Raw genomic sequence first — 24,647 nt, 5'->3', positions numbered from 1 at the left:
TCAGTGCTTGTCCTTCAGCACAATTACACAGGTTCATGATGTTCTCATTTCAATACATTGTTTTCTTATTTAAACTATTTGACTTTGAGCTTACATTGAGAATAAAATCACTTTTGCAAGTAAAACCTGGCCAAGAAAGGAAGCAGCACTACAATAAAACAATACACAGAATACAAAGCAGTTCCTTCAAAAGTGAAAGTGATAAAGAGTGATGTCTGTCAGTAAATTACGTTGAGATACATATTGGTTATTTTGAATTAGGAGTCCAACTTCAATAACTTCTATTAACAAGCCAAAATACAGATCAGAATTACGGGTAATTGAAAATAATATGTAGCGCCTAGGTAAGCTTGGATGTGTTCAGAGAAACACTAAAAACGGACCTTCCTCACACCCGTCTTGTTGAGGTGGACGTGGTCATACAGGTGATGTGGCTGGATGTCTCAGTGGTGTGCCAGGTGGACGTTGGGGAGGAGGGCACATCTTCGGGATACTTCTGCGTTGATGGCCTGGATGATGTGCAGGGGCACGTCTGTGCGGGGCAGCAGTGTGGAGATGGTGATTTTGGCAGTTTGGAATTCCTCTGTGGCTTTCTTTGCCACCTGTCTCAGGGCTGAGGCCACATCGCCCCTGCGGGCACTCAGGTCGTTAGTGCCGGTGTGGATGAGGATGTGTTTGACCTGGCACAGCCTCCTCTTGGAGAGCAGCTCCAGGGCTCTCTGTGCTGTCGGGCACCAAAGCTTTTTCACTTTTCGCCCAGGGAAGAGGCGCCTCTCATCCAGGAACTTCCCATTGGAGTCGCTCAGAATGACCACCTCTGTGTTGACCTGCCACTCCGGGTTTTGCGTCGGGAGTGGTGGGGGCAGCGGGTGTGTTTTAGGGGAGTGGCGTTTCAGGGGTTTGTGTATTAGTGGCAGGTCTGGTGATAGTGGGGGTGTCAGGAGTGGTGGGGAGTGTGGGTGGATCAGTGGGTGCGTCAGTGGGTGCGTCAGGGGTTGTAGGTGTTGTGGGGTCAGTGCAGTGCAGTCTCTGTGCTCCTCTCTTAGCTTCTCCAGCTGGCTCTGCAGGCTCCTCAGCTGGCTGTGCTGGGGTGTCCTGGTCAGCTCCTCCCTCGCTCTGTGCAGCTCCGTCCTCAGGGTTTGGCTCTGCTCCTCCTGGTCTCTTACTGCTGCTCTCAGCTTATGGATCTCAGCCTTGTGGTGCATCTTTAGTCCCTGAACTCCGCAAACTTCAGCTCCAGCACTGATAGGCATTCCTTTAGTGTTTTAATGTTGCTGGAGAGTTTTGGGGAGACAGGGGGGCAGTCTGTGGGAGATGGGGCACTGTCTGGCTCCGTGTGGCTGGGGGCAGACTGCAGGGTGGCCGGCTCTGGCTCTTGTTTCTCTACCTCAGTCTGCTGCTTTGAGGTGTGGAAGCCGAGAGATAATTGGTCCAGGCTGCTCTCGCTGTCCTGCACCATGATGGTCCCGTTGTGGTATACATTAAAAGTGAGCATCACACTGTCTGTGTCTTTCTCTACCAGCACTGAGATCTGCCTGCCTCTGCTAATGCCCCTCTTGTTGTTATTGGGGTATGTCTGGCACAGGGTTTTGTGAAAGGCGGTGTAGAACAGTAGATTGTTCTTGACCCTGTTTTCTCCTTTACCGGTGTAGTCTAGGATGAGGGTCTCAGGAGATGCTCTCATCACAGCTTGTTTGTAGTCCTTCTTAGCCTGTGCAGAGCGAATGTCTTCAGGGTATCGGATTTCAAAAGGCAGCTCTGCAGTCAGACTGCTGTTCGATAGATTTCTATCAGTCTCAGTGGCAGTTGGGCTCTCTCCTACTGTCACTCTATTCAAATTGGAGTCAACTACTGAGAATGCTTATTTATTTTATTAATACATATTTTTTTGTTTAATTATTTGTCTCTATAGGTGAAAGGTCTTACCTCCAATTCTTGTCTTCAGCTTTTCTTTTCTGACTTTTCTTCCTGAACTGTCTCTCTGCTTTCTTCTTTTTGTGTTTCTCTTAAAATTATTATTTTTTGAATACTTTTTCTTCTGAATTTCTATTCCATGTCTTCTGTGTATGTTTATAGTGCTATATATTCATTTGTAAATGACAAATTAAATCCGCTTATGTATAAAAACAAATGTTTTTTAGGAGCTCATATTCCTCTCTCTCTCTCTCTCTCTCTTTCTCTCTCTCCCTCTCAATTCAATTCATTTGTATTGTCAAAGCAATTGGACATACATACATATACATACATACATACATACATACATACATACATCTACACGGAAAATAAATAATAGAATTATGAATCACAATAAGATGTAATGAAGTACAGAAAATGAAAATGTAAAAAAATGTGATCTTTAATACATACAAATAAAGAAAATAGGTTTACTATTTCCAGATTCCTTTTTTGAAATACAATGACATGCATAACAAACAAGTATTTACATTATATTTACAGCCGGTGCTCGTGTGTCACTGTGTCCCTCAGGCTGTGGTAGGCGCTGACATATTGGGCAGCCAGGGTGGCTGTGTGTCCCTCCCCCAGGAGGACTGGCGTTTTTCTTTTTTCTCAGTTTTGTCACAGGTTGGGTGGGCATCCATTATGTTGTTACAGAATTTGTCCCTTATTTTGGGCTAAAGCTTTCCGTGGAGGGGAACGTGGATCAGTTTGTACCATTTTTGGGAGAATCTGCCTTGTTGGGGCGGAGCTGTGACCAGGTGAACAGCAGATCGGGCATAGGTGGGCATGTGGGCAGAGGAGTTGGAAGGCCGGTCAAGCAAATAAGCTTGCTAAGGTACGCAGCAGCAGCAAGCATCCCCCACATCCAGCCAGCCAGCCAGTCTGGCTGGCGGTGACTGAGTGGTTGTCAGACGGCAAGCAACGGAATGTACGTGCTCTGTGATGTCATAGCAGTCAGCTGAGAGAGGCTCGTGATGTCATCGCTGAGCTGGCTGGCTGGCTGGCTCTGTGTGTGTGTGTGTGTGTGTGTCTGTTTGTCTGTTTTTCAGTCTGTCTGTCTCTCTCTCTCTCTCTCTCTCTCTCTCCCTCTCAATTCAATTCATTTGTATTGTCAAAGCAATTGGACATACATACATTCATACATATATATATATATATATATATATATATATATATATATATATATATATATATATATATACATACATACATACATGCATACATGCTAGAAAGTCATTACTATGTTATCTTAAAGGCTAACTAAGCAGAACATATATCATTATAGAACAGAGTCCATAGGTCTACACATGGTTTTAGGGAACAGGCACGTAGGTCATACCGTTTGACATTGTTTCCAAGGTTCTCATCGTAAATAACAAACAGAAATCAAACTAGCTTCTGGCCTGACCTTCTAGCTTGACTCTATCTTTCCGCCTTATATACTTGGTGAATAATTGAGGAAGTAGCACCAAGTGACCACATTAGGCTGCCTGAGGGTTTCTGGGGAGTGTAGTTGTCTAGGGTCGGTTTTCTTCCCTAGAGTGCAGACCTTGCAGCAGACCTGGCCTGACATGTCTGCCATGTATGACCCTGCCCCTTGGTTTGTCCCACATCCTCCCCCCCAGCTGCGACCCCATAGGTCGAGCGACAGCCGCAAAAAAGCATGCACCCGGGACAGCCCATCAACATTCCCCATGGCCTTCCCTGGCCTGTGCTGCAGGGTGAAATGAAAATGTTGGAGACTCAAAAACCACCTCATCACACGGGCATTCCTGTCTTTCGAACGATGCATCCAAGTGAGGGGGGCATGGTCAGTGATCAGGGTGAAGTGCCTGCCCAACAAATAGTATCGAAGACTGTCCAAAGCCCACTTCACTGCCAAACATTCTTCTTCAACTACCAAATAATTTATTTCATTGGATTCCAACTTTCTGCTAAGGAACAACACCGGGTGTTCGTGATCACCCATTCTTTGGGACAAAACCAACTCCGATCCCCACCTCAGAGGCGTCCGTCTGGACTATAAATTCTTTCTGAAAGTCAGGTACCATTAAAACGGGGTTGCGGCAGAGCGCCTCCTGTAGGCTCCGGAAAGCCCGGTTTGCTGTATCACCCCATCTAACCATATTGGGTTCTGTAGCCTTAGTCATATCAGTCAGAGGGGCCGCTAAGGTAGCATAGTTGGGAATAAACCTCCGGTAATACCCAGTTAACCCTAAAAATGCCCTAACCTGCTTTTTATTGACAGGCCTAGGCCAAGAGTTTATGGCTTCAACCTTGGATATTTGGGGTTTCACCATACCCCTCCCTACTGTATAGCCCAAGTATTTGGCCTCTTCCAACCCCAAATTGCATTTGGTTGGATTAGCCATCAGGCCTGCTGCATGTATTGAATCCAATACCGCTTGGAGCTGAGACAAATGTGATTCCCAATCTGGACTGTGAATGACCACATCATCTAAATATGCTGCCGCATACGTCCTGTGTGGTCTAAGTATGTGGTCCATCAACCTTTGAAAGGTGGCAGGAGCACCATGCAGGCCAAAGGGCATCACTGTGTAGTGAAACAGACCATCTGGGGTTGCAAAGGCTGTTTTTTCTTTGGCACCCGGGGTCAAGGGAATCTGCCAGTAGCCCTTGGCAAAGTCAATAGTTGAAATATAGCGAGCATTCCCAATATTCTCTAACAATTCATCTACTCGGGGCATTGGGTATGCATCAAACTTTGAAATTTCATTAACCTTTCTAAAATCATTACAGAATCTCCAGGAGCCATCAGGTTTGGAAACCATGACTATAGGGCTGGACCACTCACTGTGGGATTCTTCAATAACCCCTGCCTCCAGCATTTCCTTAACCTCATTTCTAATAGTGTTCCTGCGAGCTTCTGGTACCCTGTAAGGCCTCATATTTACCTTCTTTCCTGGGAGAGACACAATGTTGTGAGAGACTAAATGGGTACGCCCCGGTATGCCTGAGAAAACTTCCCTATTACGTATTATCAAGTCGTTCACCTCCTTCAACTGGTCAGGTGACAAGGCAGCTGCAATATTCACCTTCGGTGTCCCTAGTGGCTGAGGGGGGTAAGTCAACATCAACACTTCCCTGTCCTTCCAGGCTTTTATTAAGTTGACATGATATATTTGTTCTGGGGGTCGGCGGCCGGGTTGCTGAACCTTATAGTTCACTTCCCGTATTCGCTCTATAATCTCATAAGGTCCCATCCACGTAGCCAGAAATTTACATTCTACAGTGGGAACCAACACCAACACCCTATCACCAGGCTGGAACACCCTCAGTGTAGCCTGACGATTATAGGCGAATTGTTGGTGTTCCTGTGCCTGCCTTAGGTGCTCTCTCACAATGGGAGTGACTGTGGCTATTCTCTCTTGCATAGCATTGATGTGCTCGACTACACTCCGGAAAGGAGTGGACTCGTGTTCCCACGTTTCACGGGCTATGTCTAATATCCCCCTGGGGTGCCTCCCATATAACAGTTCAAAAGGCGAAAAGCCCAGGGAAGCCTGTGGGACTTCCCTAATGGCAGACATCAAGTAGGGCAGCATGAATTCCCAATTTTTCCCATCCTTATCGATTACCTTTCTTAGCATGGACTTCAGGGTCCTATTAAATCTCTCAACCAACCCATCTGTTTGTGGGTGGTAGACTGATGTTCTCAACTGCTTAACCTGCAACAATTTACACAGATCGGTCATAACCTTAGACATAAAGGGTGTGCCCTGATCTGTTAATATCTCCCTCGGTATCCCCACCCTACTACACATCAACATTAGCTCTTTTGCAATACCTTTTGAAGCCATGGTCCGCAGTGGAATGGCTTCTGGGTACCTGGTGGCATAATCCAAAATAACCAGTATATACTGATGCCCTCTGGCTGATTTCGGGAGAGGTCCCACCACATCCATAGCTATCCTAGCAAAGGGGGTCTCTATGATGGGCAAAGGGACCAGTGGGCTTCTGAAGGCTGGTTTAGGAGCATGTAGTTGACATTCAGGACATGAGCTACAATGTTCTGTCATGTCTGCATGTACGCCTGGCCAGTAAAACCTCCTCAGGAGTCTATCCTTGGTTTTGTCCATCCCCAGATGTCCCCCCAGGATATGCCCATGTGCCAGATTGAGAACTGTTCGTCTGAATGGGGTGGGAACTAGCAATTGCTCCACAATGTCCACCCCTATCTTATTTACACGGTACAATAGGTCATTTTTTACCATAAAATAAGGATAAGCTGTTGGCGGGTCTGCAGTAGTCATAGGGGTCCCATTTACTACCTTCACATTTTCTTTAGCATAGTGTAGAGTGAGATCTCGCACCTGTGCGCTGCCAAAATCAGTGGGGAGTCCCTCTAACACTGACACTTCTACATTGTCAGCTTCAGGGGTCTCTATGAATGGATTCTCACCCACCCTGCTAGTGCTGGGTTCCTCACCCTCCATAGGGTCATCTACGTCACTACATTCCACCCCTATGTTTTCAGTTTAATTTTCCCCAACCAAAACCTTCACTGTCGACTCAACTGGAACCAGGTCTACTTTTAGCTCTAGTTGTGGGATCGAGGCAACTTCTGGCTTACAGTTTTCAGTGTGCATTTCCAATTTACTATGTTTTCTATCTAGTTTTCCAAAATTAGGAAAATATCGTCCCAGTATCACATCATATGGCATGTTGGGTACCACACCGACTTCGTAATCTAGTTTCCCGGCCTCTGTCTGTATGTTTACAAGGGCTGTGGGATAGGGGCGTGTGTCACCATGTGTGCATGTGATACTGAGCTCCTGATGTCTATCCAGCTTGTTGGTCGCTACTAATTTTTCTGTGACCAGTGTAACCATACTGCCAGAGTCGAGTAGAGCAGCCACTTCTTTCTCATCGACTATCACTGTACACATGTGTTTTGGATTAGGTACTCCGCCTATGAAAACATCCGTCCCAACAGGGCAGGCATAAAATACCGGTTTCTCTTTCCCCATATCACACACATTACATTGCATTGGTTCCTCTCTACCTGGGCAGTGGGCCGCAATATGTCCTACTTTGTCACAATTGTAGCAGACAATTGGTTGTGATGGTGACCCCCTATAACCCTTAGTCTCGGCTTTAGGCCCCACCTTTGCCCCCCCCAGTCTTGCTCTTTTCTTCCAACCCAGCGCGTCATGTTTCCCAGAGTACTTTGGAACCATCTTACCCGGTCCGCTGGTTCGTCATGGCCTGGGGAACGAGTTTTTAACCTCCGGTACATGCTCTGCTGCTCCGGCTGTATAGAACCGCTCTACAATGGCCACCAAGGTGTCAGCGGACAGCACCTCATTCTGGCCAACCCAGCGTCGAACGTCCTTGGGCAAACAGCGTTGGTAGTTGTCAAGGACTATGGCCTCCACCACCTCGGCTGATGAATGGACCTCTGGCTGTAGCCATTTCCTGGCCAGATGGATCAGATCAAACATCTGCGTTCAGATTGGTTGTCCTGGTTGGTAGGCCCACTGCTGAAACCGATGTGCCCTCACTGCGGTGGTCACGCCCAATCGGGTCATTATCTCCGCTTTCAATTTATCATAGTCCTGGGCGTCCTTCAGCTCCAGATCAAAGTACGCTTTCTGTGCATCCCCTGCCAGATAAGGTGCCACAAGCCCTGCCCAGGAATCTTTTGGCCATCCCTCTCTCCGCTGTCCTCTCAAAGGTCATAAGGAAGGCCTCAACATCGTCCTGTTTTGTCATTTTCTGCAGAAAGTGATTGGTGCGGGGAGTGGAATGGGTTGCAGCCCCCTGTGGCCCAATCCTGGTTGCAAGTGCTTCAACACTCTCTTTCAGCTCTTTAGTCACCTTTTCCTGCTCTTCTCTAAACATTTTATTTGTATCATGCTGGACCTGCAGTGCTTCCTGATGCATCCGCATAGCATCCTGGTGAGCCACCTGCTGCACCCTGGTCGCTTCCTGTTGGGCTATTACAGCCTGTAGTTTTTTTTTTTTGGATAAAAAAATTCACTCAGCCAGTCTGGGTTTCATGAGGTGCTGCCCGCATTCTACACCAAATGTGACAAAACGCCTTGGCTGTACACATGTGCGGGTCTTCTCTGTGATCTTCTTAGGAGTAAAAACCAGTCATGACCCAGGGAGGAGGTTGCAAATACAGGGCTGTGCCTGTATGTTTACTTCAAACAAAACAAATCTGAAAACAAAACCTAACTCACACTGGAGTTGTAACTAATCTTACATAATCATTCTATTTTAAACAAAGTCTGGAATAAATAAGTCTTGGCTTTCTCCTTATGAGCTACCTCTGTTTTCCAGATAACTCACCCTATTGTCTCTCACTTCTCTCTCTCTCAGGCCCGCCTTATATACCTGGTGAATAATTGAGGAAGTAACACCAAGTGACCACATTAGGTGCTAGAATGGCTGCCTGAGGGTTTCTGGGGAGTGTAGTTGCCTAGGGTCGGTATTCTACCCTAGAGTACACACCTTGCAGCAGACCTGGCCTGACATATCTGCCATGTATGACCCTGCCCCTTGGTTTGTCACAATACATACATACATACATATACACGGAAAATAAATAATAGAATTATGAATCACAATAAGATGTAATGAAGTACAGAAAAAGAAAATGTAATAAAATGTGATCTTTAATACATACAAATAAAGAAAATAGGTATACCATTTCCAGATTCCTTTTTTGAAATACAATGACATGCATTACAAACGAGTATTTACATTATATTTACAGCCGGTGCTCGTGTGTCACTGTGTCCCTCAGGCTGTGGTTGGCGCTGACATATTGGGCAGAATGTGTCCCTTATTTTGGGCTAAAGCTTTCTGTGGAGGGGAACGTGGATCAGTTTGTACCATTTTTGGGAGGATCTGCCTTGTTGGGGCGGAGCTGTGATCCAGGTGAACAGCAGATCGGGCATAGGTGGGCATGTGGGCAGAGGAGTAGGAAGGCCGGTCAAGCAAATAAGCTTGCTAAGGTACACAGCAGCAGCAAGCAGCCCCCCCATCCAGCCAGCCAGCCAGTCTGGCTGGCAGTGACTGAGTGGTTGACAGACGGCAAGCAACGGAATGTTCATGCTCTGTGATGTCATAGCAGTCAGCTGAGAGAGGCTTGTGATGTCATCGCTGAGCTGGCTGGCTGGCTGTGTGTGTGTCTGTGTGTGTGTGTGTGTGTGTGTGTGTGTGTGTGTCTGTTTGTGTTTGTCAGTCTGTCTGTCTCTCTCTCTCTCTCTCTCTCTCTCTCCCTCTCAATTCAATTCATTGTCAAAGCAATTGGACATACATACATACATACATGCTAGAAAATCATTACTATGTTATCTTAAAGGCTAACTAAGCAGAACATATTTCATTATAGAACAGAGTTCATAGATCTACACATGGTTTTAAGGAACAGGCACGTAGGTCATACCGTTTGACATTGTCTCCAAGGTTCTCATCGTAAATAACAAACAGAAATCAAACTACCTTATGGCCTCCTGACCTTCTAGCTTGACCTTATCTTTCTTAAGTATACAAGAGAGAAAAACAGGTTTGAGAAAATCATTTCTAACTTTCCTTCCATACAATAATACATACATACATACATACGGAAAATAAATAATAGAATTATGAATCTCAATATAATGTAATGAAGTACAGAAAAAGAAAATGTAATAAAATGTGATCTTTAATACATTCAAATAAAGAAAATAGGTTTACTATTTCCAGATTCCTTTTTGAAATACAATGACATGCATTACAAACGAGGCTTAGGTGGGCATTTGGGCATAGGAGTAGGAAGGCCGGTCAGGCAAATTAGCTTGCTAAGATACGCAGCAGCAGCAAGCAGCCCCCCCATCCAGCCAGCCAGCCAGTCTGGCTGGCAGTGACTGAGTGGTTGACAGACGGCAAGCAATGGAATGTACGTGCTCTGTGATGTCATAGCAGTCAGCTGAGAGAGGCTCGTGATGTCATGGCTGAGCTGGCTGGCTGTCTGGCTGGCTGGCTCTGTGTGTGTGTGTGTGTGTGTGTGTGTGTGTGTGTGTGTGTGTGTGTGCGTGTGTCTGTCTGTCTGTCAATTCATTTCAATTCAATTCAAAGGTTCTTTATTGGCATGATCTATCACAATATTGCCAAAGCAGATACAAATGTTCTATCAATCAAGACAAAACATTGCAATACAAGATTCAGTGGAACAAATATAGTACACATTGAAATAAAATTAAGTAGGATATAAACCATATTTGTTGTTTGTATCAAAATTTGTGTCATGACATCAGAAAAATCACTGTTTTTATTTTGTTTTGCAAATGGAGTGCCACAGGCTGGTGTCTACACACTGTCTCGCAGGCTGTGGCAGGTGGATACATATTGCGCTGCTAAGAAGGCAGTGCGCTCCTCCTCTCCCAGCAGGACGGGGAGTTTGCAGCAATCGGGGATCATGCTGAACTCAGGGATATGCATTTTTAATATTTTAAAGTATGTCTCCCTGATTTTTGTGTATTTAGGGCAGGACAGCAGGAAATGCGCCTGTGTTTCGACCTCCCCTAGGTCACACTGGCTGCACAGCCGCTCTTCTCTGGCAACCCAGAATTTTCTGTAGCGGCCTTTTTCAATGGCGAGGCTGTGGTCACTGAGCCTGTATTTAGTTAGATTTTGTCTCTCTTTTATATTTTGGATTTTTAAGTATTCAGCCAATGTAATGTTTCTATTCAGGGCCCGGTAGCATTCCAATTTGTTTTGTAATTCTAATTCGTGTCTCTAATATTTTGTGTATTTGCTTTTCAGGTACATGTCAATTTTCCCAATTGTTGTTGTTTTGGTCATTGTGTGTTCGGGCTCTGTGAGCCTCAGAGCCGTGGGGGCGTTTCTGTGTACGTGTAAGATGTTTTTATTAAATTCTAGGTGGAATATTTCCATGGGGCTTTTGTCCCAATTGTTGTTATTGAGGTTCATGAGGGGACCCCACACTTCGCTCCCATATAGCAGGATTGGTTGGATGATGGAGTTTAATATTTTAATCCAAATAGTTATTGGTATTGTTGTTTTCCCAAATTGTGTCTTTATGGCATAAAATGCCCGGCGTGCCTTGTCTTTTAATGCGTTTATAGCCAGGCTGAAGCTCCCTGACGCACTGATGGTCAGGCCAAGGTAGTTGTATCTGGTGCAGTGCTCTAATCCAGTGCTGCCCAGAGTGAAGCGGTACCTGTTTCCCTGAGATGGGGCTTTTTTCTGGAAAACCATAACTCTGGTCTTGTCCAGATTGACTGCCAGGGCCCATTTCTGACAGTACTGCTCTAGCAGCGCCAGGTTCTGCTGAAGCCCCTGCTCTGTGGGCGACAGCAGCACCAGGTCGTCTGCATAGAGCAGGAACTTGATCTCTGTGTCATGGAGAGTTAGGCTGCGGGCGTCAGACTGCTCCAACACTGTGGCCAACTCGATGATGTAGATGTTGAACAGTGTTGGACTCAGACTGCAGCCCTGTCTCACTCCCCGCCCCTGAGTGAAGAACTCTGTTCTTGAGTTGCCAATTTGAACTCCGCATTTGTTTTCAGAATACATTGATTTAATGATGTCATAAACTTTACCCCCTACACCACTCTGTAGAAGTTTATAAAATAATCCCTTGTGCCAGATTGAGTCAAATGCCTTTCTAAAGTCTACAAAACAGGCAAATATTTTTCCTTTATTGTTTTGGGTATATTTATTTATGAGGGTGTGTAGAGTGTAAATATGATCGGTTGTGCGGTGTTTTGGTAGGAAGCCAATCTGACTCTTATTCAGGACACTGTGCTTGGTAAGGAAGGCCAGTATCTGGGCGTTGATGATACTGCAGAACACCTTCCCCAGGTTACTGCTCACACAGCTGCCCCAGTAGTTATTGGGGTCTAATTTGTCTCCACTTTTAAAAATCGGGGTGATCAATCCTTGATTCCCGACCTCAGGGAAACACCCGGCTCTCAGCACCAGGTTAAAGAGTTTGAGCAGAGCCTCCTGCAGCTGCGGGCTGCTGTGCTTCAGCATCTCAGGGCTGATGCTGTCGGGGCCGCTGGCTTTCCTGGGTTTGAGGATTTTGAGTTGATGTTTTAGTTCCTATATTGTAAATGGGTTATCTAAGGGATTTTGGTTATTCTTAATGATTTCTTCCAATTTATTTAGGTTTTTTAATATTTTAACCTGTTCTGGCTTTGGATTGTTTTCAACATTTTGGTAAAGTTTTTCAAAGTGTGTTTTCCAGATTTCTCCATTTTGAATTGGTATTTCATTTTTTGTTTTTGGGGTATTTATTCTGCCCATATAGTGGTCTTTTTTCTTACTGAGGAGTTGCTTGTAGTGCCGCAGGGCCTGGCAGTAGCTGAGGCGAGCCTCCTGGTTGTCGGGCTCTCTGTGTTTAGTGTTGGAGAGATGTCTCAGGTGTTTCCTAGAAGTTTCACACTCCTGGTCACACCACTGTTCTTTTTTTCTTTTAGACGATTTCATATTTTGGTTTTTAATTGTTTTAATGTTTGATTTTAAAGCCAGTCTCTCAAATATTTCATTCAGTGTTTTGGTGGCTGAGTTTATTCCGTTTTGGTTTATTTGATAGTGTGAGGATTGATATCTGTCTAACATGTTTTCAATCTCATCACTATTCAGGGCTCTTGTGTAGTTCTCTGTGCTGGGCTCTGACCATCTCTAACTGGGTGGCAGGGAGACCAGTTTTGTGGGAAGTTTGGCTCTGACTTGTGGCTGCGCTGATCTTTTTAGGTAAAGTGTTATTTGGCTGTGGTCTGATAGTGGAGATTGTTGTCTGACTATAAACGCATTGTTGGCTTGTGGGTCCAGGTCAGTTATGGCGTAGTCCACCACACTGCTGCCCAGAGCCGAGCAGTATGTGAATCTCCCCAGAGAGTACCCCCTGGTCCTGCCATTGATGATATATAGACCCAGGCTTTTACATAGGCGCACTACCTGCTTCCTGCTCTTGTTTACCACGCTGTCGTGGCTGTGTCAGTGTGGAGGTGTGTGTGTGGCACAGCGGGGAGTCTCCGAACAGGTGTGTGTTCCCCTCTGTATTGATGTAGTCCATCTCTCTGCCAGTCCTGGCATTGAGATCGCCACACAGCAGTACAGAGCCCAGGGTCTGGAAGTGGCAGATTTCGTTTTGAAGCTCATGAAAGCCTTCCTCATTATAGTAGGGGGAGTCTGCGGGTGGCATATAAATTGCACATAGGTATATATCTGTGTTATTTTGTAGGGTGTCTTTTCTGATTTTCATCCACAGGTGTGTGTCTCCTCTCTGTACTGGGCATAGGGCTGCTCGGAGCTCCTCCCTGTACCACACGATAATCCCCCACGAGGCCCTGCCACACCTGACTTTGGGTTTTATATAGGAGGGCACAATCAGCTCCCTATATCCATTGTATCCATCCAGTGTATAGACATATCTGCACAGCACCAAGTCTCTACAAGAATGAAAACATCTGAACTATTTACAGTGTTGATCAGTTCAGGGCCTGTGCTCTTCATTCCAAAAGTTGAGGAGCGTAAACCCTGCATATTCCAACTGCTTATTTTAAAGGACATGTTAATATATTTTATTATACTTGTCTCTTCTACATAAGAAAGTTTAATTTGTGGTCTACAACTGATATTATATTACTATTAATAATTATATATGGATATACATAATAATCACTCAAAGATTTTATGTTTGCATCAAAATATCAGAATAATTAAATCACATTTTTTCTTACTCTCCATCTCCACAACCATATATATGTGTGTTGAGGCTCAGTTAACTCAGCAGTGTGGAACAGATGACACTGAGGAGTTGCCTTATCTGGGCCAGCTGGGCAGCATCGGGCCTCCAGGCTCTGGAAGCCGCTGCTGCGTGGCTGTGTGGCTGTGCTGGTCCCCGGCTGTCCGCTCTGCTGTGCTGGACGGGCCCTCTGGGGATGGGGGGGTGGGGAATGGGGCCGCGGGGTCTCAGGGGCTGGGGCTGGGGTGGAGCCGGTGGCTGGGGATGTGGCCGGGGGCTGGGGGGTTTGCTCCTGGTCTCGAGGTGGGGGTGTGTGGGGTTTCGGCCCAGGGTTGTGTCCTTGAGGACCTTTGAGATGATCCTCACACCCGTCTTGTTGAGGTGGACGTGGTCATACAGGTGATGTGGCTGGATGTCTCAGTGGTGTGCCAGGTGGACGTTGGGGAGGAGGGCACATCTTCGGGACACTTCTGCGTTGATGGCCTGGATGATGTGCAGGGGCACGTCTGTGCGGGGCAGCAGTGTGGAGATGGAAATTTTGGCAGTTGGGAATTCCTCTGTGGCTTTCGTTGCTACCTGTCTCAGGGCTGAGGCCACATCACCCCTGCGGGCACTCAGGTCGTTAGTGCCGGTGTGGATGAGGATGTGTTTGACTTGGCAAAGCCTCCTCTTGGAGAGCAGCTCCAGGGCTCTCTGTGCTGTGGAGCACCAAAGCTTTTTCACTTTTCGCCCAGGGAAGAGGCGCCTCTCAACCAGGAACTTCCCATTGGATTCGCTCAGAATGACCACCTCTGCATTGACCTGCCACTCCGGGTTTGCGTCGGGAGTGGTGGGGGCAGCGGGTGTGTTTTGGGGGAGTGGCGTTTCAGGGGGTTGTGTATTAGTGGCAGGTCTGGTGATAGTGGGTGTGTCAGGAGTGGTGGGGAGTGTGGGTGGATCAGTGGGTGCGTCAGGGGTTGGAGGTGTTGTGGGGTCAGTGCAGTGCAGTCTCTGTGCTCCAGTGATGTGTAGCTCCTCTCTTAGCTCCTCCAGCTGGCTCTGCAGGCTCCTCAGCTAGCTGTGCTGGGGTGTCCAGGTCAGCTCCTCCCTCGCTCTGCGCAGCTCCGTCCTCAGGGTTTGGCTCTGCTCCTCCAGGTCTCTCACTGCTGCTCTCAGCTCATGGATCTCAGCCTTGTGCTGCATCTTTAGTCTGTGCATCTCATCCCGGAGCTGATCACACAAGGAGGTCTGGGCCAGGGTGCTCAAGGTCTGCTCCCTGAACTCCGCAAACTCCAGCTCCAGCACTGATAGGCATTCCTTTAGTGTTTTAATGTTGCTGGAGAGTTTTGGGGAGACAGGGGGGCAGTCTGTGGGAGATGGGGCACTGTCTGGCTCCGTGTGGCTGGGGGCAGACTGCAGGGTGGCCGGCTCTGGCTCTTGTTTCTCTACCTCAGTCTGCTGCTTTGAGGTGTGGAAGCCGAGAGCTAATTGGTCCAGGCTGCTCTCGCTGCCCTGCACCATGATGGTCCCGTTGTGGTATACATTAAAAGTGAGCATCACACTGTCTGTGTCTTTCTCTACCAGCACTGAGATCTGCCTGCCTCTGCTAATGCCCCTCTTGTTGTTATTGGGGTATGTCTGGCACAGGGTTTTGTGAAAGGCGGTGTAGAACAGTAGATTGTTCTTGACCCTGTTTTCTCCTTTACCGGTGTAGTCTAGGATGAGGGTCTCAGGAGATGCTCTCATCACAGCTTGTTTGTAGTCCTTCTTAGCCTGTGCAGAGCGAATGTCTTCAGGGTATCGGATTTCAAAAGGCAGCTCTGCAGTCAGACTGCTGTTCGATAGATTTCTATCAGTCTCAGTGGCAGTTGGGCTCTCTCCTACTGTCACTCTATTCAAATCGGAGCTCTGCATTTTCATTGGCTGAGTCAACTACTGAGAATGCTTATTTATTTTATTAATACATATTTTTTTGTTTAATTATTTGTCTCTTACCTCCAATTCTTGTCTTCAGCTTTTCTTTTCTGACTTTTCTTCCTGAACTGTCTCTCTGCTTTCTTCTTTTTGTGTTTCTCTTAAAATTATTATTTTTTGAATACTTTTTCTTCTGAATTTCTATTCCATGTCTTCTGTGTATGTTTATAGTGCTATATATTCATTTGTAAATCACAAATTAAATCCGCTTATGTATAAAAACAAATGTTTTTTAGGAGCTCATATTCCTCTCTCTCTCTCTCTCTCTCTCTCTCTCTCTCTCTCTCTCTCTCTCTCTCAATTCATTTCATTTGTATTGTCAAAGCAATTGGACATACATACACATACATACATATACACTCACCTAAAGGATTATTAGGAACACCTGTTCAATTTCTCATTAATGCAATTATCTAATCAACCAATCACATGGCAGTTGCTTCAATGCATTTAGGGGTGTGGTCCTGGTCAAGACAATCTCCTGAACTCCAAACTGAATGTCTGAATGGGAATGAAAGGTGATTTAAGCAATTTTGAGCGTGGCATGGTTGTTGGTGCCAGACGGGCCGGTCTGAGTATTTCACAATCTGCTCAGTTACTGGGATTTTCACGCACAACCATTTCTAGGGTTTACAAAGAATGGTGTGAAAAGGGAAAAACATCCAGTATGCGGCAGTCCTGTGGGCGAAAATGCCTTGTTGATGCAAGAGGTCAGAGGAGAATGGGCCGACTGATTCAAGCTGATAGAAGAGCAACTTTGACTGAAATAACCACTAGTTACAAACGAGGTATGCAGCAAAGCATTTGTGAAGCCACAACACGTACAACCTTGAGGCGGATGGGCTACAACAGCAGAAGACCCCACCGGGTACCACTCATCTCCACTACAAATAGGAAAAAGAGGTGAGACATTCAGATGGTAGAGTCAGAATTTGGCGTAAACAGAATGAGAACATGGATCCATCATGTCTTGTTACCACTGTGCAGGCTGGTGGTGGTGGTGTAATGGTGTGGGGGATGTCTTCTTGGCACACTTTAGGCCCCTTAGTACCAATTGGGCATCGTTTAAATGCTACGGCCTACCTGAGCATTGTTTCTGACCATGTCCATCCCTTTTTGACCACCATGTACCCATCCTCTGATGGCTACTTCCAGCAGGATAATGCACCATGTCACAAAGGTCGAATCATTTCAAATTGGTTTCTTGAACATGACAATGAGTTCACTGTACTAAACTGGCCCCCACAGTCACCAGATCTCAACCCAATGGAGCATCTTTGGGATGTGGTGGAACGGGAGCTTCGTGCCCTGGATGTGCATCCCACAAATCTCCATCAACTGCAAGATGCTATCCTATCAATATGGGCCAACATTTCTAAAGAATGCTTTCAGCACCTTGTTGAAGCAATGCCACGTAGAATTAAAGCAGTTCTGAAGGCGAAAGGGGGTCAAACACAGTATTAGTATGGTGTTCCTAATAATCCTTTAGGTGAGTTCATCGTAGCTCTTAATACTCTCTTTCTGTCTGGAGGAGATATAATTGAAGTATTGTACACGTACCCGGCTACTTTCAACACCCATTGCTGCACTGATATTTTTCCCTCCATTTTTCTTTATCCATTTTTTTTTTGCTGGAAGTTCCGTCAATACCCGCCAACCTTTAAGAGACATCATGCAGCCAGGCCTTTCGGCTTGTGGCCACACCGTCCTGAATGCGCCCGATCTCGTCAGATCTCGGAAGCTAAACGGGGCAGGGCCTGGTCAGTACTTGGATGGGAGACCTCCTAGAAATACCAGGTGCTGCAAGCTTTTTACGTCTCCTGGGTAACTTCATCGTAGCTCTTAATACTCTCTTTCTGTCTCCAGGAGATATAATTGAAGAATTGTACACGTACCCGGCTACTTTCAACACCCTTTGCTGCACTGGTATATTTCCCTCTATTTTTCTTTTTTTTTTTTGCTGGCAGTTCCGTCAATACCCGCCAGCCTTTAAGAGACATCATGCAGCCAGGCATCTCGGCTTGCGGCCACACCATCCTGAACGCGCCCGATCTCGTCAGATCTCGGAAGCTAAACGGGGCAGGACCTGGTCAGTACATGAAAGTGAGACCTCCTGGAAGTACCTAGTGCTGCAAGCTTTTACGTCTCCTGGGTAACTTTATCGTAGCTCTTAATACTCTCTCTCTGTCTGGAGGAGATATAATTGAAGTATTGTACACGTATCCAGCTACTGTCAACACCCTTTGCTGCACTGATATTTTTCCATCCATTTTTCTTTTTTTTTTTTTTTTTTTTTTTTTGCTGGAAGTTCCGTCAATACCCGCCAACCTTTAAGAGACATCATGCAGCCAGGCCTCTTGGCTTGCGGCCACACCGTCCTGAACGTGCCCGATCTCGTAAGATCTCGGAAGCTAAACGGGGCAGGACCTGGTCAGTACTTGGATGGGAGACCTCCTGGAAATACCTGGTGCTGCAAGCTTTTACGTCTCCTGGGTAACTTTATCGTAGCTTTTAATTCTCTCTTTCTGTCTGGAGGAGATATAATTGAAGAATTGTACACGTACCCAGCTACTGTCAATACCCTTTGCTGCACTGATATTTTTCCATCCATTTTTCTTTTTTTTTTTTTTTTTTTTTTTTTTTTTGCTGGAAGTTCCGTCAATACCCGCCAACCTTTAAGAGACATCATGCAGCCAGGCCTTTCGGCTTGTGGCCACACCGTCCTGAATGCGCCCGATCTCGTCAGATCTCGGAAGCTAAACGGGGCAGGGCCTGGTCAGTACTTGGATGGGAGACCTCCTAGAAATACCAGGTGCTGCAAGCTTTTTACGTCTCCTGGGTAACTTCATCGTAGCTCTTAATACTCTCTTTCTGTCTGGAGGAGATATAATTGAAGAATTGTACACGTACCCGGCTACTTTCAACAGCCTTTGCTGCACTGATATTTTTCCCTCTATTTTTCTTTTTTTTTTTGCTGGCAGTTCCGTCAATACCCGCCAGCCTTTAAGAGACATCATGCAGCCAGGCCTCTTGGCTTGTAGTCACACCGTCCTGAACGCGCCCGATCATATCAGATTTCGGAAGCTAAACGGGGCAGGGCCTGGTCAGTACTTGGATGTGTGACCTCCTGGAAATACCAGGTGCTGCAAGCTTTTTACGTCTCCTGGGTAACTTCATCGTAGCTCTTAATACTCTCTTTCTTTCTCCAGGAGATATAATTGAAGAATTGTACACGTACCCGACTACTTTCAACACCCTGTGCTGCACTGGTATATTTCCCTCTATTTTTCTTTTTTTTTTTTGCTGGCAGTTCCGTCAATACCCGCCAGCCTTTAAGAGACATCATGCAGCCAGGCATCTCGGCTTGCGGCCACACCATCCTGAACGCGCCCGATCTCGTCAGATCTCGGAAGCTAAACGGGGCAGGGCCTGGTCAGTACTTGGATGTGTGACCTCCTGGAAATACCAGGTGCTGCAAGCTTTTTACTTCTCCTGGGTAACTTTATCGTAGCTCTTAATACTCTCTATCTGTCTGGAGGAGATATAATTGAAGTATTGTACACGTACCCGGCTACTTTCAAAACCCATTACTGCACTGATATTTTTCCCTCCATTTTTCTTTTTCTTTTTTTTTTTTTTTTTTTTTTTGCTGGAAGTTCCGTCAATACCCGCCAGCCATTAAGAGACATCATGTAGCCAGGCCTCTCGGCTTGCGGCCACACCGTCCTGAATGCGCCCGATCTCGTCAGATCTCGGAAGCTAAACGGGGCAGGGCCTGGTCAGTACTTGGATGGGAGACCTCCTAGAAATACCAGGTGCTGCAAGCTTTTTACGTCTCCTGGGTAACTTCATCGTAGCTCTTAATACTCTCTTTCTGTCTCCAGGAGATATAATTGAAGAATTGTACACGTACCCGGCTACTTTCAACACCCTTTGCTGCACTGGTATATTTCCCTCTATTTTTCTTTTTTTTTTTTTGCTGGCAGTTCTGTCAATACCCGCCAGCCTTTAAGAGACATCATGCAGCCAGGCATCTTGGCTTGCGGCCACACCATCCTGAACGCGCCCGATCTCGTCAGATCTCGGAAGCTAAACGGGGCAGGACCTGGTCAGTACATGAATGTGAGACCTCCTGGAAATACCTAGTGCTGCAAGCTTTTACGTCTCCTGGGTAACTTTATCGTAGCTCTTAATACTCTCTCTCTGTCTGGAGGAGATATAATTGAAGTATTGTACACGTACCCGGCTACTGTCAACACCCTTTGCTGCACTGATATTTTTCCATCCATTTTTCTTTTTTCTTTTTTTCTTTTATTTTTTTGCTGGAAGTTCCGTCAATACCCGCCAACCTTTAAGAGACATCATGCAGCCAGGGCTTTCGGCTTGTGGACACACCGTCCTGAATGCGCCCGATCTCGTCAGATCTCGGAAGCTAAACGGTGCAGGGCCTGGTCAGTACTTGGATGGGAGACCTCCTAGAAATACCAGGTGCTGCAAGCTTTTTACGTCTCCTGGGTAACTTCATCGTAGCTCTTAATACTCTCTTTCTGTCTCCAGGAGATATAATTGAAGAATTGTACACGTACCCGGCTACTTTCAACACCCTTTGCTGCACTGGTATATTTCCCTCTATTTTTCTTTTTTTTTTTTGCTGGCAGTTCCGTCAATACCCGCCAGCCTTTAAGAGACATCATGCAGCCAGACATCTCGGCTTGCGGCCACACCGTCCTGAACGCGCCCGATCTTGTCAGATCTCGGAAGCTAAACGGGGCAGGACCTGGTCAGTACTTGGATGGGAGACCTCCTGGAAATACCTGGTGCTGCAAGCTTTTACGTCTCCTGGGTAACTTTATCGTAGCTTTTAATTCTCTCTCTCTGTCTGGAGGAGATATAATTGAAGTATTGTACACGTATCCAGCTACTGTCAACACCCTTTGCTGCACTGATATTTTTCCATCCATTTTTCTTTTTTCTTTTTTTCTTTTTTTTTTTTGCTGGAAGTTCCGTCAATACCCGCCAACCTTTAAGAGACATCATGCAGCCAGGCCTTTCGGCTTGTGGCCACACCGTCCTGAATGCGCCCGATCTCGTCAGATCTCGGAAGCTAAACGGGGCAGGGCCTGGTCAGTACTTGGATGGGAGACCTCCTAGAAATACCAGGTGCTGCAAGCTTTTTACGTCTCCTGGGTAACTTCATCGTAGCTCTTAATACTCTCTTTCTGTCTCCAGGAGATATAATTGAAGAATTGTACACGTACCCGGCTACTTTCAACACCCTTTGCTGCACTGGTATATTTCCCTCTATTTTTCTTTTTTTTTTTTGCTGGCAGTTCCGTCAATACCCGCCAGCCTTTAAGAGACATCATGCAGCCAGGCATCTCGGCTTGCGGCCACACCATCCTGAACGCGCCCGATCTCGTCAGATCTCGGAAGCTAAACGGGGCAGGACCTGGTCAGTACATGAAAGTGAGACCTCCTGGAAGTACCTAGTGCTGCAAGCTTTTACGTCTCCTGGGTAACTTTATCGTAGCTCTTAATACTCTCTCTCTGTCTGGAGGAGATATAATTGAAGTATTGTACACGTATCCAGCTACTGTCAACACCCTTTGCTGCACTGATATTTTTCCATCCATTTTTCTTTTTTTTTTTTTTTTTTTTTTTTTTGCTGGAAGTTCCGTCAATACCCGCCAACCTTTAAGAGACATCATGCAGCCAGGCCTCTTGGCTTGCGGCCACACCGTCCTGAACGTGCCCGATCTCGTAAGATCTCGGAAGCTAAACGGGGCAGGGCCTGGTCAGTACTTGGATGGGAGACCTCCTAGAAATACCAGGTGCTGCAAGCTTTTTACGTCTCCTGGGTAACTTCATCGTAGCTCTTAATACTCTCTTTCTGTCTGGAGGAGATATAATTGAAGAATTGTACACGTACCCGGCTACTTTCAACAGCCTTTGCTGCACTGATATTTTTCCCTCTATTTTTCTTTTTTTTTTTGCTGGCAGTTCCGTCAATACCCGCCAGCCTTTAAGAGACATCATGCAGCCAGGCCTCTTGGCTTGTAGTCACACCGTCCTGAACGCGCCCGATCATATCAGATTTCGGAAGCTAAACGGGGCAGGGCCTGGTCAGTACTTGGATGTGTGACCTCCTGGAAATACCAGGTGCTGCAAGCTTTTTACGTCTCCTGGGTAACTTCATCGTAGCTCTTAATACTCTCTTTCTTTCTCCAGGAGATATAATTGAAGAATTGTACACGTACCCGACTACTTTCAACACCCTGTGCTGCACTGGTATATTTCCCTCTATTTTTCTTTTTTTTTTTTGCTGGCAGTTCCGTCAATACCCGCCAGCCTTTAAGAGACATCATGCAGCCAGGCATCTCGGCTTGCGGCCACACCATCCTGAACGCGCCCGATCTCGTCAGATCTCGGAAGCTAAACGGGGCAGGGCCTGGTCAGTACTTGGATGTGTGACCTCCTGGAAATACCAGGTGCTGCAAGCTTTTTACTTCTCCTGGGTAACTTTATCGTAGCTCTTAATACTCTCTATCTGTCTGGAGGAGATATAATTGAAGTATTGTACACGTACCCGGCTACTTTCAAAACCCATTACTGCACTGATATTTTTCCCTCCATTTTTCTTTTTCTTTTTTTTTTTTTTTTTTTTTTTGCTGGAAGTTCCGTCAATACCCGCCAGCCATTAAGAGACATCATGTAGCCAGGCCTCTCGGCTTGCGGCCACACCGTCCTGAATGCGCCCGATCTCGTCAGATCTCGGAAGCTAAACGGGGCAGGGCCTGGTCAGTACTTGGATGGGAGACCTCCTAGAAATACCAGGTGCTGCAAGCTTTTTACGTCTCCTGGGTAACTTCATCGTAGCTCTTAATACTCTCTTTCTGTCTCCAGGAGATATAATTGAAGAATTGTACACGTACCCGGCTACTTTCAACACCCTTTGCTGCACTGGTATATTTCCCTCTATTTTTCTTTTTTTTTTTTGCTGGCAGTTCTGTCAATACCCGCCAGCCTTTAAGAGACATCATGCAGCCAGGCATCTTGGCTTGCGGCCACACCATCCTGAACGCGCCCGATCTCGTCAGATCTCGGAAGCTAAACGGGGCAGGACCTGGTCAGTACATGAATGTGAGACCTCCTGGAAATACCTAGTGCTGCAAGCTTTTACGTCTCCTGGGTAACTTTATCGTAGCTCTTAATACTCTCTCTCTGTCTGGAGGAGATATAATTGAAGTATTGTACACGTACCCGGCTACTGTCAACACCCTTTGCTGCACTGATATTTTTCCATCCATTTTTCTTTTTTCTTTTTTTCTTTTATTTTTTTGCTGGAAGTTCCGTCAATACCCGCCAACCTTTAAGAGACATCATGCAGCCAGGGCTTTCGGCTTGTGGACACACCGTCCTGAATGCGCCCGATCTCGTCAGATCTCGGAAGCTAAACGGTGCAGGGCCTGGTCAGTACTTGGATGGGAGACCTCCTAGAAATACCAGGTGCTGCAAGCTTTTTACGTCTCCTGGGTAACTTCATCGTAGCTCTTAATACTCTCTTTCTGTCTCCAGGAGATATAATTGAAGAATTGTACACGTACCCGGCTACTTTCAACACCCTTTGCTGCACTGGTATATTTCCCTCTATTTTTCTTTTTTTTTTTTGCTGGCAGTTCCGTCAATACCCGCCAGCCTTTAAGAGACATCATGCAGCCAGACATCTCGGCTTGCGGCCACACCGTCCTGAACGCGCCCGATCTTGTCAGATCTCGGAAGCTAAACGGGGCAGGACCTGGTCAGTACTTAAATGTGAGACCTCCTGGAAATACCAGGTGCTGCCAGCTTTTTACGTCTCCTGGGGAACTTCATCGTAGCTCTTAATACTCTCTTTCTGTCTGGAGAAGATATAATTGAAGAATTGTACACGTACCCGGCTACTTTCAACACCCTTTGCTGCACTGGTATTTTTCCCTCTACTTTTCTTTTTTTTTTTTGCTGGCAGTTCCGTCAATACCCGCCAGCCTTTAAGAGACATCATGCAGCCAGGCATCTTGGCTTGCGGCCACACCATCCTGAACGCGCCCGATCTCGTCAGATCTCGGACGCTAAACGGGGCAGGGCCTGGTCAGTACTTGGATGGGAGACCTCCTAGAAATACCAGGTGCTGCAAGCTTTTTACGTCTCCTGGGTAACTTCATCGTAGCTCTTAATACTCTCTATCTGTCCGGAGGAGATATAATTTAAGTATTGTACACGTACCCAGCTACTGTCAACACCCTTTGCTGCACTGATATTTTTCCATCCATTTTTTTTTTTTTTTTTTTTTTTTTTTTTTGCTTGAAGTTCTGTCAATACCCGCCAGCCTTTAAGAGACATCATGCAGCCAGGCCTCTTGGCTTGTAGTCACACCGTCCTGAACGCGCCCGATCATATCAGATTTCGGAAGCTAAACGGGGCAGGGCCTGGTCAGTACTTGGATGTGTGACCTCCTGGAAATACCAGGTGCTGCAAGCTTTTTACTTCTCCTGGGTAACTTCATCGTAGCTCTTAATACTCTCTTTCTTTCTCCAGGAGATATAATTGAAGAATTGTACACGTACCCGGCTACTTTCAACACCCTGTGCTGCACTGGTATATTTCCCTCTATTTTTCTTTTTTTTTTTTGCTGGCAGTTCCGTCAATACCCGCCAGCCTTTAAGAGACATCATGCAGCCAGGCATCTCGGCTTGCGGCCACACCATCCTGAACGCGCCCGATCTCGTCAGATCTCGGAAGCTAAACGGGGCAGGACCTGGTCAGTACATGAATGTGAGACCTCCTGGAAATACCTGGTGCTGCAAGCTTTTACGTCTCCTGGGTAACTTTATCGTAGCTCTTAATACTCTCTATCTGTCTGGAGGAGATATAATTGAAGTATTGTACACGTACCCGGCTACTTTCAAAACCCATTACTGGACTGATATTTTTCCCTCCATTTTTCATTTTCTTTTTTTTTTTTTTT

The 24,647-nt window shown here is 46.3% G+C and overlaps 11 non-coding genes and 11 pseudogenes across 11 annotated transcripts; all 22 read left to right on the top strand.

Annotated features, from left to right (window-relative positions):
- The first annotated feature begins 17,333 nt into the window (after window positions 1–17,333).
- Window positions 17,334–17,452, top strand: LOC136734590 (5S ribosomal RNA). The gene has a single exon (XR_010810566.1). It is a non-coding gene; the product is annotated as a 5S ribosomal RNA (ribosomal RNA).
- A 210-nt stretch (window positions 17,453–17,662) lies between these two features.
- Window positions 17,663–17,781, top strand: LOC136735039 (uncharacterized; annotated as a pseudogene).
- A 222-nt stretch (window positions 17,782–18,003) lies between these two features.
- LOC136734670 (5S ribosomal RNA) lies at window positions 18,004–18,122 on the top strand. Its single transcript, XR_010810646.1, has one exon. It is a non-coding gene; the product is annotated as a 5S ribosomal RNA (ribosomal RNA).
- A 226-nt stretch (window positions 18,123–18,348) lies between these two features.
- Window positions 18,349–18,467, top strand: LOC136734589 (5S ribosomal RNA). The gene has a single exon (XR_010810565.1). It is a non-coding gene; the product is annotated as a 5S ribosomal RNA (ribosomal RNA).
- A 209-nt stretch (window positions 18,468–18,676) lies between these two features.
- LOC136734890 (uncharacterized) lies at window positions 18,677–18,795 on the top strand (annotated as a pseudogene).
- Window positions 18,796–19,005: 210 nt separating this feature from the next.
- LOC136734627 (5S ribosomal RNA) lies at window positions 19,006–19,124 on the top strand. Its single transcript, XR_010810603.1, has one exon. It is a non-coding gene; the product is annotated as a 5S ribosomal RNA (ribosomal RNA).
- A 227-nt stretch (window positions 19,125–19,351) lies between these two features.
- LOC136734904 (5S ribosomal RNA) lies at window positions 19,352–19,470 on the top strand. The gene has a single exon (XR_010810704.1). It is a non-coding gene; the product is annotated as a 5S ribosomal RNA (ribosomal RNA).
- Window positions 19,471–19,681: 211 nt separating this feature from the next.
- On the top strand, window positions 19,682–19,800 carry LOC136734953 (uncharacterized; annotated as a pseudogene).
- Window positions 19,801–20,024: 224 nt separating this feature from the next.
- On the top strand, window positions 20,025–20,143 carry LOC136734816 (uncharacterized; annotated as a pseudogene).
- A 210-nt stretch (window positions 20,144–20,353) lies between these two features.
- On the top strand, window positions 20,354–20,472 carry LOC136734668 (5S ribosomal RNA). The gene has a single exon (XR_010810644.1). It is a non-coding gene; the product is annotated as a 5S ribosomal RNA (ribosomal RNA).
- A 224-nt stretch (window positions 20,473–20,696) lies between these two features.
- Window positions 20,697–20,815, top strand: LOC136734588 (5S ribosomal RNA). Its single transcript, XR_010810564.1, has one exon. It is a non-coding gene; the product is annotated as a 5S ribosomal RNA (ribosomal RNA).
- A 210-nt stretch (window positions 20,816–21,025) lies between these two features.
- LOC136735038 (uncharacterized) lies at window positions 21,026–21,144 on the top strand (annotated as a pseudogene).
- A 223-nt stretch (window positions 21,145–21,367) lies between these two features.
- On the top strand, window positions 21,368–21,486 carry LOC136734674 (5S ribosomal RNA). Its single transcript, XR_010810650.1, has one exon. It is a non-coding gene; the product is annotated as a 5S ribosomal RNA (ribosomal RNA).
- Window positions 21,487–21,695: 209 nt separating this feature from the next.
- On the top strand, window positions 21,696–21,814 carry LOC136734889 (uncharacterized; annotated as a pseudogene).
- Window positions 21,815–22,024: 210 nt separating this feature from the next.
- Window positions 22,025–22,143, top strand: LOC136734626 (5S ribosomal RNA). The gene has a single exon (XR_010810602.1). It is a non-coding gene; the product is annotated as a 5S ribosomal RNA (ribosomal RNA).
- A 227-nt stretch (window positions 22,144–22,370) lies between these two features.
- Window positions 22,371–22,489, top strand: LOC136734892 (5S ribosomal RNA). The gene has a single exon (XR_010810703.1). It is a non-coding gene; the product is annotated as a 5S ribosomal RNA (ribosomal RNA).
- A 210-nt stretch (window positions 22,490–22,699) lies between these two features.
- On the top strand, window positions 22,700–22,818 carry LOC136734952 (uncharacterized; annotated as a pseudogene).
- A 224-nt stretch (window positions 22,819–23,042) lies between these two features.
- LOC136734815 (uncharacterized) lies at window positions 23,043–23,161 on the top strand (annotated as a pseudogene).
- A 210-nt stretch (window positions 23,162–23,371) lies between these two features.
- On the top strand, window positions 23,372–23,490 carry LOC136734968 (uncharacterized; annotated as a pseudogene).
- Window positions 23,491–23,700: 210 nt separating this feature from the next.
- Window positions 23,701–23,819, top strand: LOC136734632 (5S ribosomal RNA). Its single transcript, XR_010810608.1, has one exon. It is a non-coding gene; the product is annotated as a 5S ribosomal RNA (ribosomal RNA).
- A 222-nt stretch (window positions 23,820–24,041) lies between these two features.
- LOC136734888 (uncharacterized) lies at window positions 24,042–24,160 on the top strand (annotated as a pseudogene).
- Window positions 24,161–24,370: 210 nt separating this feature from the next.
- LOC136734842 (uncharacterized) lies at window positions 24,371–24,489 on the top strand (annotated as a pseudogene).
- Window positions 24,490–24,647: the final 158 nt, after the last annotated feature.

This window comes from Amia ocellicauda, unplaced genomic scaffold, assembly GCF_036373705.1.
Source record: "Amia ocellicauda isolate fAmiCal2 unplaced genomic scaffold, fAmiCal2.hap1 HAP1_SCAFFOLD_40, whole genome shotgun sequence".
Classification (NCBI taxonomy): Eukaryota; Metazoa; Chordata; class Actinopteri; order Amiiformes; family Amiidae; genus Amia; species Amia ocellicauda.
The sequence above is the reverse complement of the archived record's forward strand: the minus strand, read 5'-3'. Positions and strand labels throughout refer to the sequence as shown.